This window comes from Clinocottus analis, unplaced genomic scaffold (assembly GCF_023055335.1).
Source record: "Clinocottus analis isolate CAN_PGR_092001 unplaced genomic scaffold, fCliAna1.0.p SCAF_1, whole genome shotgun sequence".
NCBI lineage: Eukaryota > Metazoa > Chordata > Actinopteri > Perciformes > Cottidae > Clinocottus > Clinocottus analis.
Window position 1 is genome coordinate 17222457 of NW_027175820.1, and position 22387 is coordinate 17244843.

A 22387-nucleotide genomic window follows, 5' to 3' on the forward strand; every position below is an offset into this window, starting at 1 on the left:
TTGTTTCCTGACTGGAGTTCTGTTATCTGTGCTACCAAGCCTTTTACTTTCATGCAGCTGTGGGAGCAGCCCTGAGCAACCTGGCATCCCTGTGTGCTTTGGACCTCCACGCATTCCACAACTTCTCTTGACCCTACAGAGCGGTTCTAAAGCAGGCTGCGCTTTTGAAGGAGCAGACACACACTTGCTTTCTGTTTACATAGCAGTGGATGCAAAGGTGGCACTTGGCATGTTGTGCTTATGGGTGTCAAGAGATTTAGGGATCTTAAAAGGTGAGCGTTGGATAAGAAGATCAATATTTGTCTATATTTCTTTATACATTATAGATCACTACTTAAATGTGAAAGGGGTTGCCTGCTGAACCCGGCAGCTGTATTGGGTCTTTCAGCATTGTTTGAGTTTCTTTAACCCCCCCTCCCCTCACATCATTCTTCAGAGTCAATCGTCTTCACAGTAGTAATCCCAGCATTCTGCAGCATGCGAGGAATTCGTAGTGCCGGCCACCTCCTTCCCGCCCGTCTCTGCCTTTTTGGTGCGATTGTGGTATTCCTGCTGAAAGATAAGCCGTTCTGGAATCAGCCCCAGTCTGCTGACCTACAAGAAACTGTAGCAGTCTCGCCCCCCCAAAATAAACTACCATGTGTTCCATCTTCATCCCACTCACTTTTTCTGCCACCCAATTCTGCCTCACTTAGTTTCTCTCACAACTATCTCTCTTTCACCACCCACCAAGTTCTTCCCCTCAACCCCTCAGCGAGCAAGCATGTCAACACCTCAGCTGCAACCTAGTTGCAGGAATGAAATGCAGAGGTTGCCTTGCTCCAGGCGGTAAATCAGCAAATGCACATCTGGTAAATGGATGAAGGGTGGTACATTGATGGACAGATTATACACACTACCTGCTTGACATTTTGAATTTTTCTCATCGCGTTAGTCTGGGTATCTTAAAGATGTACTTCTCTTGCATGATTTGTGATGACAGGGTCACCTGACCTTCATTTAGCTGAAGTTTAAAATTGCTGTCACTTGCCTGCAGGGACAGCGATGGCTAGAAAATAATTGGCTTGAGCTTGTTTATATGCAGTTAAAATGGCTTAGTAAAAGGAACTAGCAAAAAAAAAAAATCAACAAGAAGTGTATTTTTCTTTAATTCCCTGTCACAGAGTAATGTAGCTTACATTGTGTTTCTCTCAATCACACATAGGTAGGCAGGCGACATTAAATGATTAGAGTAATCAGATAATGACATTTACAGTTGTGAAAAGGTGGTTTTGACTCAGATAATTTGACACGTAGTCAAGCTTATTAGCCAGTTTAAGTCATTAAAATACAACCAAGAAGTGATTTCAGGAATGAGTTTCCAGAAATACAAAGTGCATATTTATGTGAGAGGAGGATCAGTCGGGATTGAAATTTCGAATGATTGCACTTCGAGGCTATAAATTGAAGACGGGTTGAGCAGATATAATATAGAACTGTGTGTGTGTGTGCGTGTGCGTGTGTGTGTGTCAGCCATTGCCATTTGACTCCCCAAACAATGCGGAGTATTTATGTGTATGAGGTGAATGGGGAGCGGCTCCTGCCTGCTCCTAACAATAGAATTGACAAGCAAGACGCAAGGCTTTCACTTTGCAGACGGCATGAAAAAAAGCCAGCTGGGAGTTACTGGATTGTTCTCTTACAATAGGCAGCTGCAGCCCTAGAAGGCAGGTTACCTCCCGTGTCGTGTTTTTCTTCTTCTTTGGTGTCTTGGAGTCTCTGCCCAGTCACCGGTCTGCTTTTAATTGGTTCTCCTACCTGTCGGTTGGCTACCTTTTTTTTGGAATTGTTCTCACACCAACTTCCCCTGGAATAGCAGTTGACTTTTCAACAGGGTTAGGAAAGTGTCTCACTTTAAAAAGGCTCTCATTCATTAAAGAAACTGACTTTGAAAGATGCTAATAGAAAAAAGATAAGGAATGGCATAGGAGTGCTTATTCTAATTAAAATGTATTTCAATCCATATAGCTGTTGACTAAATTGGGTTTTGGAGGCCAAAGCGGCTGGAGCGACACTAGCAAACAGTTAAACGTCTGCTCACAGCTGTCCACCCAATGAGCGGATTAGAGGACTCCTATATCTCGGCAGATGAGATGCAAAAGGAGATTAGGTTGGTAGCTCATGAAGAGGACCGGGCCGGCCTAATCTGCAGGCCCGCCAGAGTGAGACTGGGGTTTGATGATTTATTGTATCTTGTAAATGACTTGCCACTGTGACTGCTTATGTGGTTTCATTGCTCCTTTTGTTAGGATGACTTTCAGAGTGAAGACATCAGCAGCCCATGTGTGGTGTCCAGCACAAGAGGAAAAATATTGTGTTAAAGTAAAATGTGGCTGAAATTGTACAGAATAGTTCCCTCTAATCAAGTCAGTAACAGGTCGTACTTCTCGAAAGAAACATTCTCATTAGCTGGGAAGCCATTTTTGGTCATGCGGCACTCTTTTCGTTGTAATTGGGCCTTTATCAACAGTAATGGGGTACATAAAAAAAAAAAGCAGTGGCTTCCTGTGTTTCACTGTAACATTATTAGCACATACTGGCCCTATTGGCAATGTACAATTGGAACATTGAAGCCAATTCTAGTTACACTGTAATTTTGATTTCTCTGCTCTCTGTGGTTTTTGGGGTTCATGAAAAGTGACCAGGCCATGTAACCAGAGCACAGTTTTATTATTTAATCATACTCTACCATGAAGCGTGAAAGTGGGATTTGATTCAAGCTGCTCTGCTGTGCCTCGACTGCTTGGCAGCTGGTGTCTCCATGACCAGTACAGCCCAACTGAAACACTGGATGATGTCCCAACCTCTGTGTGCTTTCCTGGAAACTTCTTCAAGGCAGATTTGGGGGTTGTTGTTGATTTTTATTAATCAAAGGTATTGGTTCAATTTGATGGAATTGTAGATTTGTTTTTATTTTTTTTCCAGAAAATGAAGACGGAATTGGCTTGAACCTGTTTGCGTGTGCAATAGAATGCTGTGCTGTCATTTATCCTGGTCCTTGCATGCATTACATCCTTGCCCTTGATGAGTTACATATTAGCCTCTTTTGCCCTTAGCTCTCGGTTTCTGTGGCTCTGTTCAGCCTTGAAGATGGTAGAAGAGCGACGGAGCTTTCTGACGTGACCTGCCTTTTCAGGGTCAAACGTTTTAAGGGAATTCTCCAGGGCAGCAGTTCTCTTAACTCGTAACAAAAAGGAAATGGGTGATGTGAAAAAGTAAAACATTTAGACTGGAATTGCTGGCGTTAATATAATTGTCAATTGCCTCAAAATCCTCCTAATGTATCCCGAAAACGGTGTTCATGCTAACATTATCTCTTACAATAGTTAATTAATTGTTTTACGATCAGTAAATTTCAACTTCCTCCATAAATGCTGCCTTTTTTTGTTACAATTTAATTGTCAGCTCTATGCTTTTGCATTCTCAGTTTTTATTGTGGCTGCTGGATAGTACGCGATACAGACTTGCCATCACTTCATTTACTGCTACAGAGGAGAAGGACATTGTGAATGCAATTTCCTTGGGCTATTACTGCAGAATGTAGGCTTCAGAATGCTATCACTTGAAATGGTATTGGAATTTATTTTTAAAGCTATAAGGAACAGCTCAGATAATCCCCTCATTTGTGATTTAGTGTCTCATTTTGCACTGTCTTGCAGACTCAATCTCTGTTGCGTCCCATTCCACTGGATTTTAGCACTCAGTGTTTATGCTTTTGGTTCATGAAAAAAATGGTACAGAATTCCAGCATTGATGTTCTGCTCTGTCAATTGACAGTAGACTCTTCCAGCAAACTTAAAAAAAAAAAAAAAACGTGTTTATAAGTTTGTCATAGAGCCTATGGAATCCTTTCAATTAATTTAGTCTCACATTAGTTTGCATTGTTTAGGCAAAGGGCAATAGGACACACACTCACATTTACACACATACCAGGGCCCTCTCGCAAGCAAAAAAACACTAGTGTAACCTAAACTTAAACACATTGTTGCCTCTCTACTCCCACCCCCAACTTGGCTGGATGGGTTTTATTCCATTCATGGAACTGGGAGTCGGCCTGATGAGGGACGAAGGTCTGTGTAATTGAATTAGTGGCTCTGCCCCCCCACGGCCCCGCTCTCTGGGAGGGCCGGGCTAATCATTGGGAATCTCTGCCCTCCCAAGAGAGGGTCGAATAGTTGCCTTGTATAGAAGATGTGTGTGTGTGTGTGTGTGTGTGTGTGTGTGTGTGTGTGTGTGTGTGTGTGTGTGTGTATTTTTGTGTGTAAATATGGCTGCTGGGTGTTTGATTTCCATAGATTGTCTATACCTAAACCAGATAAAATGGTGTGTCTGGACACAGGGCTCCTGACCCCTTGACCCTATAATGGGGAGGCTATGTAACAGGTGTGTGTGTGTGTGTGTGTGTGTCAATGCATGTGATGCAAAGCAACAGCTGTTCTCCAGATGTCCTCAACGCCCCCCCAAACGGAAAAAATAACTCCTTGAAAGAGAATCCAAACCGCCAAAGAGGTGTAGATAAATGAGGCTCAGTGAATATTTATTTAATAATTTGTAAGTTATGTTAGTCTTCATTCTATGACCCTGTTATGTGTATGCTTACAGGTAAATGTTTATTGTGAGTGTACATGTAGTAATTTATTGATTTGTAAATGATCATAAAAAATAAGTGGCAACTATTTTTCGAAAGTCCCAAAACTAATACCAATACTAATAATCAAAATAATGATGATGATGTATTTCTTTATTTTTTTTAAGTTTAACTTTTTTTTTTTGAAGTTACCTCATCCACAAAAATGTGTCACCCTTTTTTTATTTAATTACGCTGTAGCAAATGTTGTCTCAAACCTTTCCACCATCAAATGTTTTCCTACAAATCTATAATCGTATACAATTTTCTGATCGTTTTTTCTCTGTCTGTCTGTCTGCGTGATACTATCTCGGTAAATCATACAGTAAAAAAATAGTTCTGATATAGATTGGAAATCCACAATCAGGCAGATAACTGGATTATTATTTTCTAACCACCGACTGTTACATACCATTTCTTCTGTACAAAACACTTTATATTAAAGATGTTGGTTGTTGTTCGAGACGGGATGTTTTCAGCAGCTCAAACTAAACATCATTACATCTGGTTAGTAGTAGCACAGCTGGGTATCTCAAAATCATACTATCTGGATGTGTTGTTGCCTGGAAAAATGTTAGCATTCCTTTTTCCGCAGCAACCATTTTTCTTTGGTAACGGGAAAACATAAATATTATAAAGATCAGTGAAAGACTAGTTTTTGATTTCGGTTCGGGTTGAAAGCCCTCGTTCTGGACAATAGGATGGCGTCATTGCAGGACTCCCCACAGTCATGCTTACTCATAAGCACACAAACACAGCAAGAGCAGATGGTTTGTGTTTATAAAGATGGAGTTTATAAAGCTTGTTATTGTGAGCGGAGCACTGCTGGTGGGTTCTGCAGAAAACCGGTGTCATTAAGTTTCATTTTCTGTGACCTCGGTACAATCCTAGCCGATATTTGCATTGAATGGTTATCTGCTTCACACAGGTGGTAGAAAATGGGACTGTTTACTTACTTACAATAAGTATTTTAATTAGCATTTTCCTGAGGTGTTTTGCACAATAATTAGTACTGTTGCATGGGTGCCTTTTCTAGCTCTACTTTTATGCAAGTCACATTTTTCTAAAGGCTAATAAGCTCAATATGATAAGTACATTTCTAGACAGGTGGCTCCAAGAGAGAGAGAGGGCGGTGGGTAAGGAGTCCCCTACTACACAAGGAACTTCCTCCACCCTCCCCCACCCTGTATGTATTAAACCCAGATCTATTTAGCTAATTGCATATCTGGGTCTGCTACTTATCCAAGAGATTGTTGGAAGGCGCCAGGCAATTAGTATGTGGGCTTTGGTCAGCTTGCACTACAAGACGGAGCTGTGATATTTGCCATGAATAAGTACTTTTAATCTCAAAGCAAAATGCTATTAGAACAACCGCAGCATAACATTTTCACTTTGTGTTTCACTTTTGTTATTGCTCCTCAAATTTCATCCCACATCTCTGTAAGAGCTGAATTTCTCAGTCGCTCTTGTGGTTTAGAGAAGGTTCACACTGTGTTTGCGTTTTTAAAAAAAAGAAGTTTTTTTTAGACTTCCTTGTTGAGTTCCATTCAGTGTAGTGAAGCTGATGGAGGTAAGATCTGTAGATGATGATTGTAATGCCTTCAACGCTAATGTTTAATGTTTCATATTAAAAGCTTCCATGTACTTAAAAACAGAATGTAATGTGAGCGACTAAGGCACCAGCGCGGGTCGTACTTTCATCACAAGGTTGGCGGTTTCATCCTCTGTTCCTCTTCTCCGCATGTCGAAGTGTCCTTGAGCAAAACAGCCAGTGTCTTGCATGGCAGCTTTGTTCCCTTGGATGTATGAATGCATACGGAATGGCTGAATAGGATGCATTTGTAAAGCTCTTTGGTCCCCTAAGATAGAGGCGCTTCAGTATTTCTGCAAGATTGCCTCATCTAGTGCATGAGTTTAAATGTTGTATTTTTTGTCACAACAAACAATGTGGTCCTAAAGAGGCTTACTGTATTGTGAACAAACTAGTTTTGAGAACTTTGCAAGGTGTTATTTAATATCTTCCTTTTTTTTATTTTGATCAAATTTGAAGGCTATGAAATTTTGTGTGGTCTGAGCAAGGGCGCCGGAAGTAGGGGAGTAGGAAGTGGGTGACGGTGTAATCTGTGTGATCGCACAGATAAAAAAAATGTGGTCGATATCCTGAGTTCAAATTCATAATTTAGCTTTTTGGCAAAGCTTTGTTTTTTACTCTTCTGCACACACACACGCACACCTTTTGCTCAATAACAACAAGTTGCCACTTTGACCTGTGTGAAATCCAGCTGTGTTGCTGGTGCAAGATGTTGAGAAGTCATAGTGAGCAGCTTTATTAAAGCCTCATTTTTGGGGCGGGAGGGAGGTGTTTCTCAGGCAGGCACCATATTGTCTGACCTGTCCCCACCTTGTCCTCCTCTGCAGTGTGTGATTAATGAAACTGCAGGACGGACAGAACAATGAAGTCTCCAGTGGCATATTGTGCTTCTTAAGACTGCCAGTGGCGATGTGCCCTTGTACCCCACCTCTGGAAACTCCAGGGGACCAAAGGAGTTCTCCCTCATTACATTTTTCACCAGGCTTACTTTTTGACATTTTATTATATTTTTGGTGTTGACACATTTCACAAGAGTTAATCTAAGATATATTGAAAGTTAATTTAAACGTTTTAAGCACAAAGCGTCTGAGATGCTCTGCACCCATAGTTGGTGTTTCCTAAATGTTGAATTTTCCTCAAAGCAATCTCCCTCGGGCTCAAAGGAGACAATTACAGGAATGCAAATTTCTCTTAAATTGTGTGAGATAAGGTTCCTCTCTTGGGCGTGTTTTCTTTAATTTGGGTGCTTACATTTATTTTCCTTGAGGCAAAAGGTTTTGCATATCTCCTTTTTGTCACATTATTTTCAGCTCTTCGCAGCAGAGATTCTTTTCCAATTCGTTGTTTGATCTGTGTGAAAGTTTTAATTTGTTTAGATTAGGAGGCCAGTTACTTGCCATCTTTCATATCCACTTATCATTATGGAGTAGAAACACTGTAGAGTTTCGTTTAAGTAACATTTGACATATAGCAGTACATTCAAAAGTAACACTTAATCATAAATCCTGTTCGCAACACGGTATGGCGCAAAAAAAACCAACAGGAAACTCTGCAGTTGAACAATGCACGGAGCCTGAACCACGAAGCCCGGTCTGACCAGCAGCAGCAACTGCAGCAGCAGCGCTGTGTATGATTAAATACGACTGCACATGTAAAAAATAAGTTACATAGCCAGCATGTTAAAGGCTGATTTATACTCGGGTTTTACGCAGAGACGCAAGCACGCAAGACACGCATAATGGCCGACCTTGCGTGGTCAAATCGGCCATTTTGCGTGTGTGCGTGCGTGCGTCACCCCAAATTTCTGACTACCCGTCAATGCTACGCCAGCCATACGCAGCCCGGAAGGCTGTGATTGGTCCGCTAACCACGTCCTTTCTGAGTCTCGCATTTCCGGTTTCATGCATACCACTGTTTTTAAAAGCCACAGCAGAAACACAAACAATGGATGCTGTGAACGTTTGGCTGAAGAGGTCCACAAATATGAGCAAGAATATAACCCGTCTGGCTCAGTATAAGGACACGCAGATGGAGGTGAATTCCTGGAGGGAGATATTGGTGAACGTCGGTGTGCAGCTCGACTCTACGCTCGTTGCGCCACCTGCTGTTCTGGCGTATGGAAAAACGCAGGGGAACTAAAATCAAAACGAGCCCGTCAAACAGACTGGCCAGCCGCAGTTGTAGTTGCAGCTCTGTCTTCCATGTATTTTACCTAGGCTGCTCTTACAAAGAGAAAGACGGGTAAATTGTAATTGGATAAAAATGCTGTTTTAACAGGTCCCAAGAAGCCAAACAATAGGCCTGAAGGAGCAGAGGAACAGATGAAGGCAGCTGTGCAATGACAAAATAAGCTAATAGGGACAGTGTTTTTCAGGGGGGCGGCGCGCCCCCCTGAAAAAAACCCCGCCCCCCTGTAATTTTCTCTATAGCGCCAGATCACAAAATGCCATTTACGGTTCTCTTTCCTGTGGAACAGATTTACACCTTTTATCTGTTATTAAACAAACTAAACGGCCGCATTTTATTGATCGGATCTACACACAGCTTGTCATGTGTGTCTCTACGTGGTTGCGCGAGTTCCGCCCCCATGCGCACAGACGCTTACGCGCATACAGGTGAGCGCTGAGCACGCGCACAGCAGCGGACAGAGGGTTGTCTACTTTTCACGCGACATATTTTTCGACGCTACGTTATATCTGCGTTTTAAACGCTCTCAGGTTGAAGATGGCATCAGTATCTCTCCTGCAAAGAGCACCGGAGCAGCTCTCTGAACGATGTTCTCTGAACTGAAAGTGAAACGAGCCAAAGTGCTTGTGTCTTGTACCAACAATGAGCTGCTGGCTTCACACATTACTAAAGTACAAAGTACAAGGTCATAAAACTACACGGACATAAAACTAAGTCATTAATAAATATATGGAGAAATGCCTGTACTGTCGGGTAAATGTGTAGTTACGCCATTAACAGATTAATCTTGCGCATGCGCGACACGCCGATTCTTGGCGTTTTGCCAAAAGTCAATCTCCAGAAGTCTCCGTCAGGTTTTTTTCTGCTGTTCCGTCTCTCGAAACAGAAAACACATCTCAGATGAACATGGAGCCTGAACTGAGAGCAGCCGTATCAAATCTACAAGTCGGTTCATATTTGTAGAGGAACGCTGCTTCCTCCCTCAACACATACAGCTCACTGCAGCCACTAATACTGATACAACCTGATGCTCACATATCTTCACTCATTCAGTTTTGTCAAAAACTGTCACTAAATATTTGTTTTTTTTAGCGCGTTATGTTATTTTCATTGTTCTAAGTGATTGCAATTTAAAGAGGAATTGGTCTGATGGAGCAACCTGGTTTACTGAAACGTTATTGTAATTTCCTTTATTCTGTCACTATAAAAGCACAGAGGGAGTCACAAAATGATATTTACAGAAAAAGTTTGGGAACCACTGCATTAAGGGTCTATGTCGTCGTCGTCGTCACTGCCGCCCCCAACCTCGAAGCTGTAAACCTAGGGAAAACATTGAAGTGCATTATAAAAAAGCTATAACTTTTCATTTAGGCCTTCAGAGAAGGCTTAGAAGGCCCTGACAGCCCGCCACTGCTTGCCAGTTTAAGCAAACGGATTCCTTGAAATCTCAGTTTCAGTTGTTTTTCAACATAAAGGGTAACTCCACCATTTTCATCATTGAACATCAAACTGTAACTGCATTGCGTGCAAAAAATCCAGAGGGAGAGAGCACCTGCACGGCCGTGAGACCCTGCAGTGTGTTGCTTTATCCTCCTGTGATCCACCTTGAGTGTCTCCCACTTGTTCTGACATCAGTCTCTGGTCAGTGGAGCGGCTGCAACCAGGGCATTACAGCCTGGACAGGTGCAATGATAACCCACTCTACGTGTTGTGAAATATTGTAATAGTCCTGCTTTCTATTATTCTAGTCTAAAATGTATATAGAAACCGACTTGAATGTGGTGTTGACATTGTTGTGTTACACACTTACACACTTAGTGTGTAAAATCCATATTTTACTTTTTACTATCTCGTAGAAGATAGTGAGCCAGAGTTAAAGAATGGAATGATTAAAACAAGATAATTATTTGAAAGATGCCAAGTGTCATGTTTTGAATGTGTTAACAAATAACGCATAAAATAATTATTTAGTGCTCATTTGTTGACTTTAGATCCTTTTCAAGGCAGCTGCTTTGGCTCGTGTAATTAGGAAAAGCACAGGTGGAATTAATAACGTGAGTGAAGGCTATAAATTCCATTACGGTGAGTCGGTTCTTGCCCTCTGGTATTGTGTATGCGCTGTCAATGATCTCACATTGTTAATGATTAAATTTACACCGATGCGTCAAAATGTCTGCCATGAAAAGAATCCATAATGACAATACTATCACCTGCTAATAGCGGTAGCTAATTAGTGTTCATTCTTGGAGTCAACTGAACTAAAATATGACAATGTTTCTTGAAAGACAAAGGTGGTTTTGTAAAGAAATAATATGCCATTTTTATTGAAAAGATAAGAGTTGACTGTCTTTTATGCTTTTCTCAAAGGCCAACAGAAACGATAAGACATGTAGCTATTTTGCAGCAGCTTGTTGGTGTAATGAGTTGCAGCTGTCAGCTAATTATTTTAATTGATGGTGTCAAAAGCTCAAAGCGCTTAGTATCAGTTAAAATTGTTGAATGCTATCAAACCTGTTAAATAATAACAGTGCATTTTTAAGAGGTTAAACTATTTGACAATTCTCCATAATGACTACTGTAACCGTTAGTGCAAACATTGACAAATTCCAAAACATTACATTATATTTTTTTGCATTTTCAAGGCACATGCTCCACAATGCTAAACTGGTTTAGCCATAAGGTACAACAACGGCCAGCTAGGGAAAGAGGTTCTCTTCCTGCAGCTGCTATGATGCGGTCATTTTCCTCAATGACAGATGTTCTTGGAAAACGAGCGATTGCTTCCAACTTGTCTGAAAGGGCTGCTGGTTGCTTTATATTGTCAGTGTGTGATGCTCAATATTAAGGTGCAAAGGGACCCATCTTGGACCTTGTATCACTCCCTGTTAAATGGCGTTGTTGGATATCATTTTATAATATTGCTGATAGCTGTTTATTTGTTCATGCTGCTCAGTGGTTGTTACAACGGTGTGTGGCCTGGCCAGGTTAACTCTTTTAGAGCACAGTGGGCTCTTTTTGAAAGCTGCTACACCTGGAGTGCAATAGATCTTTTTCACAGCACACATATTGACTGTCATAGTAGGAAACGCACAGGTGTAACTGAGTAAGTTGAACAAAGTCGATCCGATCGACTAAAATAAATGCCCCAGGCAGCTTTGATAACAGTACTGTATAAATTTCTTCATTGTAAAATCTGTGATTTAAATATTTGCCTTGGCCTCCATCAAGGAAGGCACCTGATTTTATTTTTCCAATAACAAGTTGGAAATGTTCAGTGTAGTGTATGTTGAATTATTTATCCAAGCAAACACAATCGTATTAATACATTTTAATTATTTAATCCTACTAATTTACAAAACTGTTGATGTGCGAGAAGCTCAGGAGAATAGCAGGTTGTCCCTTATTCCCAGAGCTTGTGGTTTGATCCCTGGCACCCACTGTCAGCATGTTTAGTGAGACACTAAATCCAAAGTGGCTTCCCAGGAACTTTACAGCAGTCCACTGCTCCTAAATACAGAAGAAGGCGTTTAAGGCAAAGGTCAAATGTATGAATGTAGGTAACAATGAAGATGTAGTGTAATATTTTCAAGTTTAAGTGTGTTTGTGCTGCCATATAGTGCTAAGCATTTTGTGCCTAAAGGGATTTCCAATGTTGCAGGAACACTTCTCTGTGGGATATGTATATTTAGAGGAAGGGTTGTAATTCTCTAATATGTGTATGTATTTATTTATTTTATTCCGTACATTTTTCACTGATGTCCTCTGTTTTTCTTTCCAGCTGTGAAGATCAGCAGACGTCCAAGGCTGCATTTTTCCGCAGCAACAAGGTAATAAGCTGATGAAAGAGGATGTTACAACATAGTGCATGCATGTGTGTTTTCTCAGCACTACAGATGGTGTGAGGCACCTCTTACGCATACAAGAGGAGGTGCTCAAAATATCTAATTTGGCTATTCGTGGAATTTAATTAAACCGTGTAGGCACACGTTTGATTAATTGTAATAGAAACATTGCACTTTGAATATGATGTGTTGACAGACTGGAAGCCAATTAAATCTTCCCATCTGCCCCCACCTGTTCTTGTAGTGATGCGATGTTACTGTGGGACCTCATAGATATTCTTATACACACATCCTGGAGATGTTTGTCTACGTCAGTGCTGGTGTACAGTTCCATGTGACTGCTGCTTGTTTGTCATGGCAAGGATCAGGATCAGTGTCTAGCTGATATAACTGTTAAAGAGAAAAAGCCTGCAATCGTTCTTCATGTGTTTTGTCCTGCAGGCTTTTCTGCTGCAGTTAAGAGCAGCAGAGAAAAATCAGCTACAATTTATCTATCTTCTCGCACTTTTGTGCTGTGTTGTTTTTTTGCATTTGTATTGCTTTTGCCTTTTTTGGTCTTTATGATTCACACATTCTTTGCTTTCACAATCACACAAATGCAGTAAAAGCCGGATGTGGCATTATGCTTTATGTACTTGTACCACAGTTGAAACTATATCAATATTATAGCGTTTTATTGATATTGGAGGAGATATTGAGTAAGTCATTTGGCATAAGCATTGTCTTTTCCTGGTTTTAAAGGCTCCATTACAGTAAATATTACATTTTCTGGATAGACTGTTCCAAAGCAGCTTGCCAGGTGATTGATTGATTGGATTAACATGTGATCTCTTTTCTACACACAAAAGAATGTTCTAATTACTTTTGGATACTTTTACCCTTGCGGCTGGAATTGGGTGCATTTACATTTTAATTTTAAGTGTTCATTACTGTACATTGTCCCTCTTGAGCAAATAAACTTTTTTTTTTACTTCAAATAATTATCTATTTAATTCAAATCAAAATTTCATGACAGTTTACAATATGTACATTTTGAAGTTGACTCTATTACTGGCTTTCAGAAGGCAATTAGAGTAACTGACAGCATCTGGTGCCCAGCCTCTCTCTGTAACCACGCTCAGCTCCACAAATGAGGTTTACTGTTTCTTTGCATTTAAGTTTTCCAGCGATTAATGAGCTCTAATGTTGATTTATCTCATGCCATGCCTCAATAAATAGTCAGATCTCAACTTAACCATACGTGTTGAGTCCAAATCTAAAACAAATCTATGTCCAAATCGGCATGTTTGACACCAAGAACACTGTTTTTTATCATTCTTGTTTTTCAAAGCATATTTGCACAAAACTATTTGGTTTAAAATGCACGTTTTCCTGTCCTGCACACGTTTCCCATATTTCATGCGTCTCTGTCCTGGATTACTTTGAAATGTTCAGAATCTGCCAAGTCTGCCACCTTTCCATTTGCTTTTGTTCATCAATGAATAATCCATAGTGTGCTCCATAGCACATTGGAGCTGTCGGCTTTAGTTTTTAGTCGAGATTTGTGCATCAGTAGACATGCAAGCAAGCAGTCTGACCTGGCAGTACATCAGCTTTCTATAATTTATACGTTTTGGAAGGAATAAGATTACAGTCACACATGCTGTAGCGCCTCATTTTATTTTTTGACATTTATAAATGACTAAGAGCTCTGCTATTGATTGGGCAGCTGCAAACCTAATTTTGTTACTAATACACTAATGTATTTTGTGTTATTGCTACAGGCAGAATTATTGGTTTATTTCCTTAACCAAGTAGACTGAAACATTTATTTGGAACTGGCACGTTTGTTCCTCTATTAATGGCAAGTATACTTACTATGCAAGTAGGTTTATTACATTTTAAACAACTGAACTTTTACACATGGTAATCGGCAGGGATGTACTGTCAGCTGCTTTCTTGCCAACTCGATCAATTAATTGTATAAACCTTTTAAGTGCAACTTAACTGCCAGGGCATCTTCTCTCTCTAACGAGAGAAATGTCATTGCTGAAGATGGCTAAAGAGGTCCATTCCCAGCCTGACTGATCTGATGTTTAGACGTTCCTCACAGAGTATTCCTCTGGCCCCCGGCCAGTGGGCCTCAGCCAGGATCGACTGCAGTATTCTCTTCAGACTGGGACTGCACCCAGATTCTAACTCAGAGGAGGCTGCAAGATGACAACGATCAGTGTAACGGGTCATTGTAACAGATCATTGCACATTTTAATCATGAATATTTGGTATTATGTCGTCTTAACTGTGTCCAGGCAGCCTTTAAAGCTGTATATCAAACAGAACCTTAACTCTGCATAGCTGCAGGGTGCTGAACTGTGACTCTAACCTCTCTATTAATAAGACATCATCTGTGTAGATATTTAAAAGCGTGGTAGCTTACAGACTTTACTCACTATGGTGGCTGTAAAGGCAGCGGTTGCATCTTAATATGACCAGATGCTGTGGAGTCATTGAGTCGGCACAGCGGCATCATTTGTCAGCCCTGTTACCTGCAGTTTTATAAAGGTCCATTTATCAGCTCTACGTGCTGACTGTTTATGGTCTTTGAGGATGTTGTTAGTCTGTCAAGTGTTTCCGAAACGAGCTCTGCTCTGCTGTACTCGGTAAACAAGGCGATGATGGCGCACTCAGCAGAACAGGCAGGTTTGTAATAAAACTTACCTGCTAAGCATCATTATACATTCCCTTTGAAGCTCATAGGAAGTGAGTGATTTACAGCGTTTTGGGCCAAATGTCAGATAAGGAATGGAGACAACCGTTAATTAATCATAAGAAAAAAGTTCACTCTGTTTTACCTTCCACAAAAATTATTTAGTGAAGATACTCTGTGTGAAATATCAATGATTGCATGAGAAGTCAGCCTCGGTCCTGCGATGTGACGAATCATGCAGTTAACTTGCTGTTGGATCATTTAACTGGTCTCGGTGTCTCTTACCGAGCCTGGAGCATGACTAGTTCTTGACCACATCTCACACTCTGAGTCTTCCACACCATCCGAGCATTCCTTCCACTGGTGGACCTTTTTACTGGTAAGCAGCGATCATGCCTCGTGGTTGGCCATTAACCGAGGCCATCTCCACAGCAGCTGTCTGGCACCATCGCAGTTAATCAGTTGTTTTTTTTTCAGGCAGGTGGGCCGTCTCATTGAGAGGGTTGTGTAATCCCAACTGCATCACTGCCAAATAAATCAGGCCTTAATGTCCATTATAATACGGGTAGATCCAATCAAGCATTCTGATTGGTTGAGAGGGAGTCACAGGATGTAGTTTATTTAGCCAGAAAGTACCGTACAACCTGTTTTTTTACCAGAGCATTCCATATCACAGCGCACTCAAAATAACAGGTGGATTTAAATTGCGCGACTGTTAGTTGTCATTACAAGCTTGACACTTACTAAACATGTGTAGCCGAAGATTTGACTTGCGCCTATACTTGAATAACAATAAAAAATTAACAACACGCGGCTGCTCCGTTAGCTAAGACAAGACGGCATCCACTATATTCATGTCTCCCTTTTCACTCGAACAAATCCTCCTCTGCTCTCTTTCTGGTTTCCCCTCCATGATAAAAGCCCCAGCTGTTTACATACACAATATAATGGCTTACACATGTTTTGTGTAAACTTTGTTATTTCGGAGGGGAATTGCTTGCGATGAGAATGTGAGCAGCGAATAATGTGTTTGTGGTCCCTGTTCCTGCTGTACAGTCACACGTTGATACTGCTTACAATCAGGAGAGGAGAGCAGATAACGCTGTGAGCGAGCAGACTCGAGAGCGGCGAGCGAGTGAGTGCGTAAAACTGGAAACTAAGATGAGGCATGAAAAGGGTTTGATCACAGCATCGTGATGCTTTCCAGTAAGAGATAATCACCGTCAGTAATTTTCCGACGTGAGGCAAGTTCTCTTAACATCGCAGAGGAAAAATGACGGAGAAAAGATGGACAGAAGCAGCGAGAGCACTTCTTTACATCGGTAGCTGAGTTTAATCCTCCATCCTGCGTTCAACCGGCCTGGTCAGTAGGTAGTCAGTTTTATAGGCCCGATGCGCATATGTGTGTGTGGCGCCACACGCAGGCTATGCAACCGCCACACATATTGGACTATTTTCTCTAGGCTACTGAAATGTGATACACAACGTGTGGTGGCTACAACTATTTTGTGCTGAAAGGCAGCTACTATTACTATTTATAATCTTGCTGGTAACCGTATTATAAAAGCAATAAGGGACGAGAGGCAGTACTGTATCGACAATAATGTGCATTTTAAGGTTTTGCCTACCAACACGCTTGAACAGTACATTATTGACGATGCAGTACTGTCTCTTGTCCCTTATAGAAACCCATTGGCCACCCTGGCGTTCACATTTAAGCCCCACCTCTTTTTATTGTTAAGTATATGTGACTGTGTATTAGTCGCTACCACTGCTTTAACAACGCCACAAGGAAACTTCAGGATTATGGGGTGTTTATGTGAAATTGGTATAGATGCTAAAGTCCTGTCTAAGTGAACCTTACAAACATCTCTGGCTAATCTTTAAATCAGGTGCATCCCTTTAATTTCACTTTTGAAAATTGAGATAGTATGGAGGATGTGCTGAGCTCAAAAGAACAAAAGTTTTTCACCTTTTTTTTCATTAAAAACAGCAGCCTGGTAATAACAATAAATGACCACATTACATGCAACGCTATTGGCAACGTCTTTGAGGAATTGGCAACCACTTTAGTATCGCAATGAAAATAGGTCCAACAAAGAGGCAAATTGAGGGTGGACAAGTTACCTTAAGTATCAGATTAAACACAAACAATTAATTGTGTTTATATTCTTGTCACATTTTCATTATTAAGCTGACTTATTATCCTAATGACTCAAAATAATAAGGTGACTGACTTACAGTATAGAAGTTTTACTTTTGGCAACAAAAAGCTGAAGCTTACTAGCCAGCCTGGCAACCACGGTTAAAAGTTATGTCTGATCTCTGACTATTATGTGTTAAATGAGGCTTTGCCAACAAGCTCTGTTGGATTTGTGGGCGTGTTGGGCAGCTGGTTGCCTTTCCTCTCCTCTGCATGAAATGCGACACCTGCGTTGGTGCTGCTGCCGACAGAGAGGCATCACCTGCCTGCCCGAAACATTTGCCAAGTGCTTTCTCTCTCTTTCTTTCTCAGATACACATGCAAAAACACACAGGCAGACATGCAATGTCTGTCACTCAGGAGGTATGCAGTCAGTCACCTGACACCACCACCAACCAGGTGGATAATTATGCTAACAGGCTTATTGCTCACATCCAGCTTCCACTTCACGTAGAGGGGTAGAGGTCTGTGTATCCCTGTGCATTGGCGTACATGTGTGAAGCAAATCAACTTTTTTTTTTTTGGATTTATGTATAAGATTTGTATATATTTTATTCCTTCTGGCATGTAAGTGCAACGTATTACTTAAATTTTCTCAACATGTACGATGCTGTAGAAAACAATGTAGATACAAGAAGGTAGTTTTTATTGTCTTCAATATCTTTATATTTTTTCATTTTTCATTCATTCCCTCCGACCTCATGCCAATTTAGGAATTAGATCCAATTTGTATTTATTAGACATTTTTTCCACTCTGCCCCTCCCTCACTCTTGCTTCCTTCCAGCGAGCAATTATGAAAACCTGCTGGCTGAAGCGGTGGAATATTTCTTGACTGATCAGCAGGTTTTACTCTGATAGTAAAAGAGTGAATCAACATATCATGAATATTGGAGTAATATTTCAGTTTAAAACCTTGCATGCATTTACTTCCAAATGAACTCCTTTACGTTGTCTGCGTAATATACTATTAAAAGACCTCAAAGACTTTTAAAATTCAATCAGCCTAAATATCAGGCGGAGTAATAATTACCCAGTGTACTCTTTTCAACTCCTGGCCACCGCCGCCCCTTTCAGCCAGCTGGATGGGGATGACCTCATTCTGAACTGTGCCGGCTCACTTGTGTGTGACTAAGACTGTATGCTTTGGATCGGCTCCATTTCTGCTTGATGAGTAGTCAGAGAAAGAGTCTATAATGTTTTGTTCACACTGCGTATGCTATGTTTGCATGGATGGGAGATTTTTTTTTATTTTTTATCTGGTTTATTTGCAGTTTAGAGGTTATGATAAAGAAAACATTGTTTGCTCTGGAAAATAGTTTGAAAAGATTAATCATGGAATGAAAGTCAAAACTTTCAACCCTGTCTGTATACGGGAGTGTGTCTGTGAAGCTGAGACGACACTGATTATTGATGTTTAGTTAGCACACTTTCGGCTGTGAATGGGGCTCTAATAAGAGCGATACTCTGTACTTAAAACGTTTGGGGCATAGTGACTTTTTTTAATAATTGTAACCTGAACTTCAACAAAAGAACACAGTTGTAAGGAATCCATTAAACTTTGTTTGTCTGTAATGTAAGCTGCTGACATTCGCGTGTCCATTTCAGCTTCTTTACCTGCGGTTAGTAACCGGTCTTCACTTCTGAAGCCATAAGACTATCACTAGCTAATTTCCCCCACATTTTTCCTCATCATTTTACCACTGATCATCTGAAACAGTGGCTTCTGTGTGTTGAATAGTTGCCTTGTATAGAAGAGAGACCAGCTGGGCTCTGTCTTCAGTGTGTGCGTGCCTATTTTTGTGTGTAAATGTGGTTGCGGGGTGTTTGATTTCCATTGTGTGTGTGTGTGTGTGTGATAGCCATCTAAACCTGAGACGCAACAGTTGTCTTTTCAGGCGTCAAAATCTGGGATTGCAGGAATGAGATGCCTGCTTTTGTTTACGCCTGTGTAAAATACCAAAAGTACATAATAAACAACTTTCGCTCCACTTTCTGCAGCAAAGTGGAGGTCAACAATGGATGCACGACATTAATAAACTGCTTTGTCCAGAAAGGTTTCTAGTGGCGCATTTAAGTATGTCAATTATCTAAACTAAAGCATGGGACAGATTTATTTAACTCTCACTGATTGATTGTGATGATTTTGTATGTCTTAATTTCATTAGCTGAAACTGGGTCTTCTTATACAAATACCTCAACTACGCTCAACATGGTAACAGTGAAGCCTGACAATGTGGTGCATCACAGTTCATTTATGGATCAGTTGGAGTGCATATAAAATAAATGGATCATAATACGCAACATGCTCGGGGGCAAATTACCCTCCATGCACTTGTTAGCCAGGAATCAGTTTTTAGTAAATGTTTCATCCAGCGCTATCATGTGTTATAGCTTTTGAAATGGGTTTTCTCTACAGTCAGATGTATTTTTGAAAACCACACGATTGACTTTCCATCAGCCGTCGTGCTCGCCGCATCTCTTGAAGCCATGCGTGGCGTCAGAGGGAAAGCCACTGTCATATGAAAAGGTTGTGTTGTATTGTGCTGTGCTTGTCGTATTCCATTGCAGGGCCAGGTTGGCATTGCTTTAGGTCAGGAACATTATGCTTTTAACCATAAATTAAAAGGCACAAGCCTGGAGGCAACAAGTTGCTCAATTAAAGTCTAACAACATTCACATTTATTCATCCCTTTTGTGTAGTCAAAAATAATGTCAGTGTTTTTTTTAAATGTCTCTATTTTGGTTTTGCATTTTTTTGTCAAAGGGGAACACAGGAAATGTGATTTACAGAGTAGACACTATATGCATGTTGCAGCAGACAAAATCTGAAAAGTTAATCAGCATGAAACCAAAAAAAGCAGATGGACTAATTACGGTGCCTGTGTTAGCCCAGTTTGGGCCTGGTGTCGAAACTAGGCAACCGACATGCTCTGGACGAATATTTAATATGTTCTCTGGTCCAGAACTCCTCTAGGATTGGCCTGTTTCACTTGTGGGCTGTTCTATTATTGGATTAGAGGCCATGTTACTGTAATAGGGCCTGGGCATTCCCAGCAGGCGCTGCTCTGCCTCATTGATCTATTGAACAATAGCTATATGTTCCACTGCTCCGTCTCATTTTCCTTTCATCTCATGAGCCGCTGTCTGACTCTTAGGCTGGCTGTTTTCGCCCAATTCATTTGAATTTTGTGGTTGTACAGGGGCAAAATGTAACGGCCTTTTTTTTCAATCTGTGGAGTTCTCCATGTGCTGACTCTGTCCTCCTCTGATGTGATGTCTGTATTTATACTGCATCTATCTACCAAAACTACAATGCTGAACACAAAGCATACCAGCAGCTCACATTGTTTTAAATCTGTCAACAGTTCAGCTCCAGCCTCAAATTTGCTTGGAAACAAAAATATAGTCTTTTTAGGTCCTTAGATTCTTGACAGACTACAGAGAGCCCTGTTAACCTGCTCAAGTAAGGTTCCGTCAAACTGTCATTTAAGATGGGGAAATTTCTCAATCCATTGAAATCCATTTTTCTGTCCGTTTGTCAGACCTTTTCCAAAATGACCCCTCCAGAGTCCTGTACTTCTGCCCCAGGCCACTCTTTTGTATCACATTTCCTCGTGGCCTCACCACCACAATGTCTTTGGCAGGTAGATGTACATCTTCAGTGTGTGCCTTTTGTTGTGGGATCAATATGATACAAGGCTAAAAGCACCTTCAGGGCCTGGCGGCTTGAGTGCAGCTAACTCTTTCCATGATCGCTATTAGGGCTGTAACAAATTGCGTATTTATGCCGAACCGTCACATTACAGGGTCACGGCCAGCTGCCCGCTGCCGCACACAGAATACATGGTGTGTAGATGGAAGTTTACAAGTGCAAGTACCTTCCGGGAAACTTCTAGCTGTACGCCGTTAGCAACATATGTTGAGGTTAGCAAGACTACAGCCATGCTAGTAGCTCTGTGAGACTTTACTTAGGCACAGTAGTGCAGAGATGTCCTAATGTCCTGATGCAACCATGCTCACAGACATCTGTCTGTCTGGTGTTTAGTAGGTATAATGTTCATTATGTTCAGTTTTGCACGTTAGCAAGCTCATTTTTGTTAATGATCAGATATTTAGTCATGAATCAAAGTATTGGACAGACAGGGATTTTGACCAGATGACGCCGCGAGATGAAAAGTTTATGGATCAGTGTTATTACAAGTCACGCTCTGGTGACTATCATGGCGTTTGCTACATTGTCATGGAGATGGCTCAGTTGTCACCAGGTAGCCTAAGTGATGAATGTGTATATACATATTGTTTGATGGCCGGACTCCATGCGCAATGTATTTATTCCTGAAAATCCCGGTAAATTATTGAACAAAAGCCCAGTCTGCGATGATTTAATTGGGCCTGAATGAGTTTTGGCTGTCAGTGCTGTAGACAACATGAAACATGTTGCTTACAGCGGAGTGCTGCTGTTGAATATTCTTTGTTATGTGAGCCTGCAGTAAATCAAAGGTGTGTAGGTGTAACTGGTGCGGTTGGGTTTTAAAGTCAGGAGGGGGAGATATGCTTTGTGCGTATGTATTACAGAGTGGGAGTGCACAGCGTATTTGTGTGTGTGTGTTTCCATGCATTGGTGGTTCAGTGTGCAAGGTCAGCGGGTCCTTATCCTCAAAGGATTACCGTTTGTTGAACCTTTCAATTTTGGACTTCAATATTGCATTGATTTTCTTATCAACTGACTGCAAAAGGCTATTGATGCGGTTTATGATATAACCTCTCCTCCCTTGTTTGGCATTGATAGATGGCCATTTTATTGATATTTTATTGATATAGCATATTTCATTATACATGTTTAAATTAAAGGACAATATATACAGATAAAATATCAGCATAATCAACATAAATATAAGAATAGATAGTAAAAAAGCAAAGCTGGCAGGTATGGAAGTAAAGTAGATGAAAAGAGCTGCAGACTGACAGCGCCTTGGTAGATGGTTTGTGCAGTCAGATACAGCCGGCAGGTAAATAAAGCATACAGGCAAACGGATGGGCCTGCATCCAGATGGAGAGAGATGGAGTCAGGGCTGATGGAGCAGGTTGCTGGAGTTGAAACTACACGGCTGTACTCATTTCTGAAAATGCTGCTCCGCTGGTTCTCGTGTAGAAACACCTATCACTTGTTTTCTGTTCCTTACTGTGTTCAATCGAAAAGTCTACTGCTAA

General features: G+C 41.0%; 1 protein-coding gene across 1 annotated transcript in view; it reads left to right on the plus strand.

Moving 5' to 3' along the window:
• The window catches only part of tln2a (talin 2a), an 80118-nt gene that overhangs the window by 10222 nt on the left and 47509 nt on the right, over positions 1–22387 (plus strand). Inside the window, exon 2 of the mRNA XM_068596216.1 lies at positions 12223–12271. The gene's annotated coding sequence lies outside the window, so the exon portion shown is untranslated. The remainder of the gene's footprint in view (positions 1–12222; positions 12272–22387) is intronic.